This window comes from Erythranthe guttata, chromosome 8 (genome assembly GCF_056151865.1).
Source record: "Erythranthe guttata isolate IM_541 chromosome 8, IM_541, whole genome shotgun sequence".
Lineage (NCBI taxonomy): Eukaryota > Viridiplantae > Streptophyta > Magnoliopsida > Lamiales > Phrymaceae > Erythranthe > Erythranthe guttata.
Genome location: NC_142540.1, coordinates 9042446 through 9050319, shown reverse-complemented (window position 1 = coordinate 9050319; position 7874 = coordinate 9042446). Strand labels below are relative to the sequence as shown.

The window sequence follows — 7874 nt, the reverse complement described above, 5'->3', positions numbered from 1 at the left end:
TGCTCAGCATTCTTACTTTCCGTTTGGCATTGGCTTCGAGCTAAGCATTCTTACTTTCCTTTTGCCATTACCTTCGAGCTAAACATTATTACTTTCCTATTGCCATTAGCTTTGAGCTAAGCATTGTTCATCTCCTTATGGAGTTAGCTTGTGCTAAGCATTCTTACTTTCCTTTTTGCATTAGCTTCGAGCTAAGCATTCTTCCTCTTCTTACGGAATTAGCTTTCGCCAAGCATTCTTACTTTCCTTTTGGTATTAGTTTCGAGCTAACCATTATTACTTTCCTTTTGGCATTAGCTTTGAGCTAAGCATTGTTCCTGTTCTTATGGAATTAGCTTGTGCTAAGCATTCTTACTTTTCTTTTGGCATTAGCTTCGAGCTAAGCATTCTTCCTCTGCTTATGGAATTTTTTTGTGCTAAGCATTCTTACTTTCCTTTTGGCATTAGCTTTGATTGAGCTAAGCATTCTTAATTTTCTTTTGGCATTAGATTCGAGCTAACCATTATTTTTATCCTTTTGGCATTAGCTTTTAGCTAAGCAATATTCCTCTCCTTATGGAACTAGCTTGTGCTAAGCAATGTTATTTTCCTTTTGTCATTAACTTCTAGCTAAGCATTATTCCTCTCCTTATGAAATTTTCTTTAGCTAAGCATTATTACTTTCGTTTTGGCACTAGCTTCAAGCTAAGCATTCTTACTTTCCTTTTGGCATTAGCTTCGAGCTAAGCATTTTTCCTCTCCATAAGGAATTGGCTTGTGCTAAGCATTTTTACTTTCCTTTTGGCATTAGCTTCGAGCTAAGCATTATTCCACTTCTTGTGCAATTAGCTTGTGCTAAGCATTCTTACTTTCCTTTTGGCATTAGCTTCGAGCTAAGCATTCTTCCTCCCTGTTGACATTGAAATTTTGTCAAAAAAAAAAAATTTGAGATTAAATTACGAATTAATGGCCCAAATAAATTGGTTATTAATTTGGATCTCGATTAAAAAAATCCATATTAAATTTGGGCTTATATCCATTTTTTGAGATTAAATTACAAATTAATAAATCGGTTGTTAATTTGAATCTCAAGTCAAAGCCCGTGAAGAGTTTGGGCTTTATATCGAAGTCCATACTAAATTTGGGCTATGTGCGATGTGAGTTAACTCAAAATAAGTACTAAATTCTTATTTTTGGGTTAGCTATTTGGGCTTATAAAATCTAGCCCACGTGAAGTGGCAAGTGGTCAAGCCCACCGGTCCAAGTTTCAAGTCAAGAAACCCTAAAACCGAGTCTATAAAGTAGGTCTCAAACATATACAAGAAAAAAGGACACAAGCATCAAGCAAGGCGTACATCAAGCACTCAAAAGCTCTCAAGTCTCGAGCTCTTGCCACGACGAAGAACAACAACCGCGGAAGTTCTACATCTTCATCAAGGCACCAAATCCACAAGACCTAGAAATCCCCAAATCGATTTCTAGATATTCATATCTACTTCCGCAAATCAACGGTGGAATCAAGCTCTCAATTCAAGAACAAGCTTCGGCCCTTGGATTATATCTAGGAGAAGAATCAGAGGAATCAACAAAGATTGTAACCCATTTTCGTTTTGATTAAAATATAATTATTTGTTCCTATTTTTTCTTGTCTTGTAATTTATTTTGCAGACATTTAAATTTGAGGTTAACAAATTGGCACGCCCGGTGGGACAACTTTGCCTCTCATCTCCTCTCCTACATCGAAGCGCATATCCACGTGTTCAACGATCCAATGGCTCCAAAGAAGAACCAAAACTCTTTGATCCAAAAGGCTACCGAGATTGCCACCGTCGTTGGTTTATCATCCACCGGGGGCAAGATCGAGAATACAACTACGAGAAACGGCTCAAGCTGCTCAGGCTCGGAAGAGATCGACTCCAAATCTCAAGCCTTCACCACATTGCCGGTTATGGTGGTTGATGCGACTTCCGTGGATGAGCAATTGGCGCACTTGGCCCAAACAGCGGCCAATCTTCAAAAAATAGTCGAAGACAAAGACATGAAAATCGCTCAATTAATGGATAAGTTGGAACAGTCAGAGGTTGGGGAGTTTACCCCGAAGCACGAATCCTACCCGCTTCGTGACGAGAAGGCAAAGCAAGTTGAAGAAGCACATCCCAAGCCGGACTTCGTGCAAGGTGCCACTCATTCTTCGATGTCTGTTGCCACGCTATCTGTTCAACAATTGCAAGAGATGATTGCCAATACTATCAAAGCGCAATATGGCGGACCATCTCAAGTCTCACCCATGTACTCAAAGCCGCACACTAAGCGGATCGATGCATTGTGGATGCCAGCGGGATACCAACCCCCAAAACTTCAACAATTCGACGGAAAGGGGAACCCCAAGCAACATATTGCTCATTTTATCGAAACTTGCAACAATGCGGGGACTAACGGCGATCTCTTGGTGAAACAATTCGTAAGATCACTCAAGGAAAATGCTTTCGATTGGTATGTCGATTTGGAACCCGAGTCCATCAACAGTTGGGAAGAGATGGAACATGAATTCTTGAATCGCTTCTACAGCACGCGTCGTACTGTGAGTATGATCGAGCTTACCAACGCGAAGCAGTGGAAAGATGAACCGGTTGTGGATTACATCAACCGTTGGCGTGCACTAAGTCTAAATTGCAAGGATAAGCTATCCGAAGTGTCAGCGATTGAGATGTGTATCCAAGGGATGCATTGGGGACTTCTCTATATTCTTCAAGGGATTAAGCCCCGAAATTTTGAAGAATTAGCTACTCGTGCCCACGATATGGAATTGAGCATCGCTAACCATAAAAGCGATTTTACCGTGGACAGTCAAAGGATAGAAAACAAAGACTCAAGGAGAGGCGATAAATTCGCTAGGATTGCTGAAGAGTCTATGGCCATCAAGGCAGGTAGTGTGAAGATTCAATCGAAGAAGAGAGACGAAATAGAGGAAAATCAACGTATGTTCAATGATAGACGTCAACCTACATTGAAAGAAATGCAAGAAAAAGAATACCCGTTCCCGGACTCTGACGTCTCGCAAATCTTTGATGCGTTGTTGGAAAAGGAATTGATAGAGTTGCCTGAATCAAAACGCCCCGAGGAGGCCGAAAAGGTAAATGACCCTAAATACTGCAAGTATCATAGAGTTATCGGCCATCCTATAGAAAAATGCTTTGTGGTGAAGGAAAAGATCCTTAGATTGGCCCAAGAAGGAAAAATAATCATAGATACCGAAGATGTAGTCAACACAAATGTTGCTAGCATAGCTCATGCCTGGAGTCCTCGTCAAGTTCTATCCTCTATTATAGAAGAATCGTCGAAATTTCAATTCGGGAGCCTTGAGCCAACCTTTGTGAAATCTTTGCTTCTTGAGAGAGAAATCATATGCAAAGAAGATTCCACACATGTAGTTGATGATGATGGTGAATGGACCCTCGTGACGCATCGACAAAAACAAAGGCGGCGTGCTGAGAAGCTTCACTCATTGAAGCCAATAAAGCTACCTAAATGCACTCACTATGAAAGTGGGATTGAGGATGCGAAAGCATATGGCACCTTACCTAGAAGTTCATTCAAAGGTTCCCGTCATAGTCAAGTAACTTTGGAAGAATTCTTTCCGCAATACTTTCTTCAAGCAAAAGCCGAAAGGTTATCGGCCATTTCACGTGAAGAAAAGAGTCAGAAACTTGCTACATGTTGCACAACTATGACGTTCGCGGATGAAGATTTGTTGCTAGGGTCAAAGCCTCATAATCGTCCACTTTTTGTCTCGGGGTTATTGCATGAGAAGAAGGTCGACCGCATGCTTATAGATGGAGGGTCAGCGGTCAATATCATGCCAAAATCTACTTTGAAACAAGTGGGGATCGCAGTTGAAGACTTGACTTGTAGTCGTTTGACTATTCAAGGCTTTAATCAAGAGGGTCAACGAGCAATTGGAATGGTTCGATTAGATCTCACAATTGGAGAACTAACCGCCAGTACACTATTCCATGTGATCGATGCAAGGACCTCTTATCACTTGTTATTGGGAAGGCCATGGCTTCACGAAAATGGAGTTGTTCCATCTACCCTTCATCAATGCTTCAAATACTCGAGAAATGGAGAGTTAGTGAAAGTCGATGCTAATACAAAACCATTCACTGAGGCGGAATCACATTTTGTCGATGCTAAACTTTATGTGGACTTAGACTCGGCGCAAGAAAATTTGGTAGTTGAGGACACACCTATGGATGATAGTGGCGCGAAGTTCGAGAAGTTGGCCGCTATAATTGAAGCCCCGGCGTGCAAAATCAACAAGTCCATAGAGAAATTTGATTCGTCGGTATTCCCATATGTTCCTCTGTCATGCCAAAAAGAAGGACAAGTTTTGTTCAGTGATTATATTTCATTGCCATGTGATGTAGAATCATGTAAAGTGGAATCGAGTCATTGTCAAGTCATCAAAAGGGAGTTGATTATGCCCATCATCTGCTTGAGCCCGTTAGCTCGTGAGAAAACGCCATCCGCGCTCGTTCAGCATCAAAGAGCTCAAGGAGAGTTCAATCCGAAAGCATATAATCTCCTAACCAAGTGTGGATACAACTTCTCTAGCTCATCACGATTAGGTGAACTAAAACCTTAGTTAACGAGAGAAAAGATCCACGGACTAAATGAAGCACAAAGGACATTGAGAAGACAAGGTTCCCATGTTGATCAACCTAGAGTTGGTTTGGGATTCACGCCAATTGAACCAGTTAGGATACGCGTATCAAGGAAAGAAGAGTGCGTCAATGTCCAACATATCACCGTAAAGGATGGTGGAAAGCAAAAGAAAAGCACCGATCGTGTTTCTGTTTTTGATCGACTTGGTGCCCCTGTTGCTCGAGCTTCTGTCTTTGAAAGGCTTGGACCTTCTAATTGTGTCTCCAATGTCCATAATACTGTCTCCAAGTGGTACATCTGTTTTCACACGTCTTGGCGGCCGTAAAGGGCAACAACAAAGGAAAATGGACCGTGATGAGAAAATAGACGAATTGGAATTGAGAAGTGAAGCTCAAAGTCCTCTGCCACTTCGACCAAATAGAAAAGATTCATCGATCTTGCTTATTGCAACAAATGGAGCGGTGAAGATGAAGCTATGCGTCATCAAACATCATGTTTCTATGTGCGAAGATGCTCAAAGTGAAAACGAAGTGGAAGTCAATGTTAGCTCGTGTTATGCAAGCGCCGTTGATGAGTTGAATCCAAATCTCGCATTATCCTTGAAGAAACATCTCTTTTTGGAGAAGAGAACATGATAAATTAAAGTGAAATGTTCGCTTGAACTACGTTATGACTTGATCCCTTTAAAGAGGGTACGTAGGCAGCTTAGACCCATATTCTAAGTTCAGTCAAAACAAAAAAAAAAAACAAAAAAAAAAATTGTTCTAAGTTGTTCGCTTGAACTACGTTATGACTTGATCCCTTTGAGGAGGGTACGTAGGCAGCTTAGACCCATATTCTAAGTTCAGTCAAACCAAAAAAAAAAAAAAAAAAAAGAAATTGTTCTAAGTTGTTCGCTTGAACTACGTTATGACTTGATCCCTTTGAGGAGGGTACGTAGGCAGCTTAGACCCATATTCTAAGTTCAGTCAAACCAAAAAAAAAAAAAAAAAAAAATCCGCTTGGGGGCAAAGTAAGCAAGAGGAATAAGAAGATTTCTTTACGGAAAGAGACATAGTCCACATTGCTTTGATACATAAAATCCCTGCACTTGAAATATAAAGAAAATTTCCAAGTTTGTGTCATTCGGTTAAAATAGATTTCTCTGCATAGTCCCTATTTAAGAGCCTGGAATCAAAGAAGAAAAATAGGAGGAGCAAAAGTTTCGCCGTTGACCAAGCTGAAGCGAATCCTGAAGTCGAATCCGTCTTCAGCAAACATTGGTGATTCCACCGAGAGTCAAAAGCAAGTGGAAATCAGGAGCTCATTGGAGCAATTCAGTAGGTGACATCGTGCAAGCGGTAACACACCTTTACTCTACAGGTTTGCCCGTCCCAAGTCATCCTCGCGATTGTAAAAGTGTTGCCCCAACTTTATCACAAGTCTCAAAATCACATTCATCTCCACACCATCACTTTGCACAGACTTGAAGTACATCCTTGACGTCTCAATTTCATTGATGCCTGGAGCCTTTATGTTTGTAATCCCAATCTCCGGTCCATATTTGCCCTTCTCCGCATCGTCGTGCCTCGCGTTGTTCCATTTCCAGATATCGTCGATGGCTGCCGATTGATGGGCGAGGAAAGCTCCAACATTGCTAAATATGGCAGGCCAAAAACATGAGAAATGATGGACCTTTTATTCTCCACTGTAACACACCTTTGCTCGTTGGGGTTGAACGGATCTCTAATCACCAACGTCTGCGTATGGGATAATGGATCTAGGACTCAAGCTCGAATGATATCTGGAGCAGCCTATTGTCCCGGAGACCCAAGCGCCACCTTCATTCCTGCTTCACGCCTTCTTGAGGGGAAGTGCTGTTACGACTTTTCAAATGTCTTTACATCTTCGTCGTGCACTCAAGATTGAGCCTTCGCATCACTATTTCACTGTTACTTGTGCCATAGTGCCCACGTTTGCTTAAACGGAACAAAAGATGCAATCCACGCTCGGCGTCATCTAGGCGTCATGCTTCACTTTCCGGCACGTTCAAAGATGCCACGGCAAAGCCAAATCGCACTCTTAATTGCCACCGTCCATGTTGTGGTTGCAAATACGTAAGAGTGCAAAAAATTGTCTGCCAAGATCCCTTAGCGGCTGTTGTCTGCAGAAAAGACATATGGAGATCAATAAAAAAACAGCAAGAAACATGTTTGAGAAAAAAAAAAAAAAAATGAAATCTTTTGGTCAATTTGTCGAACATGTAATGGACAAAAGAGTGTGCTTAATCTCGTCGGATATGATTTGAAGCTCTAGCATGTATCAAGCAGAACACCATCAGAAATCAATGAAACGATGATGGCAAATATCGAACTGTCTACTGCTGCATTGCGGAAAACCCACAGCTTCTATGGTTTATATAAGATTGGGAAGATGCTAAAATTATAAAAGATCATGGTCAACCTCTCTGCATTTCGTAAACAAGGAAGAATAATATTTTGATGTGCAGAGTAACTTCGGCGAATATTGATTTTCTTAATTGGAAAGCTCTAATCAATGTTGTGAAGGAAACTCTCAAAGGCAAAGATTTCGTTTCACATTAGAAGAAATTTTCCAAGTTATTAAAGAAGAATCAAATTTGTGAATGAACTCTTTTTTTTTCTCTGTTGTTCGCCGTAGCCTATTTGGAAGATGGCTTGGCAGCTATTTCATGTGGATGGTCTACAAAGACCATGAGTTGTGGGCCCAGACAATTTTTTGAAAAAAAAAATCAAAATTTGTTAGGTGTGGCTGATGTGCACCTACGACTTACAACTTATCTATTGTCCAAGTAGGGCCCATGACAAAACTTTGAAAAGAAAAAGAAAAGAAAATTTGGAATGTTTGCAATGTCCACGACTGTGGGATGGAATTTTTTGCCGACTCCTCGTTTGCTGGCTCAAGCCGTGATAGGCCATCCACGTTTATACATGAACGGGCTCTGCAAATTTGGAAAATATAAATTCAAATACTTCAAGTCCCGTCATTGACTAGCACTCAGCATTTTCTTCGCCGATCCTTGAAGTGGGGGCATTTGTTGACATTGAAATTTTGTCAAAAAAAAAAAATTTGAGATTAAATTACGAATTAATGGCCCAAATAAATTGGTTATTAATTTGGATCTCGATTAAAAAAATCCATATTAAATTTGGGCTTATATCCATTTTTTGAGATTAAATTACAAATTAATAAATCGGTTGTTAATTTGAATC

The 7874-nt window shown here is 40.7% G+C and overlaps 1 long non-coding RNA gene across 1 annotated transcript; it reads right to left on the bottom strand.

Moving 5' to 3' along the window:
* Positions 1–5678: 5678 nt before the first annotated feature.
* Positions 5679–7305, bottom strand: LOC148768470 (uncharacterized). The gene is made up of 2 exons (XR_016033113.1): positions 6885–7305; positions 5679–6787 (listed from the first exon to the last, which is right to left on the bottom strand). It is a non-coding gene; the product is annotated as an uncharacterized LOC148768470 (long non-coding RNA).
* Between the last annotated feature and the right edge of the window lie 569 nt (positions 7306–7874).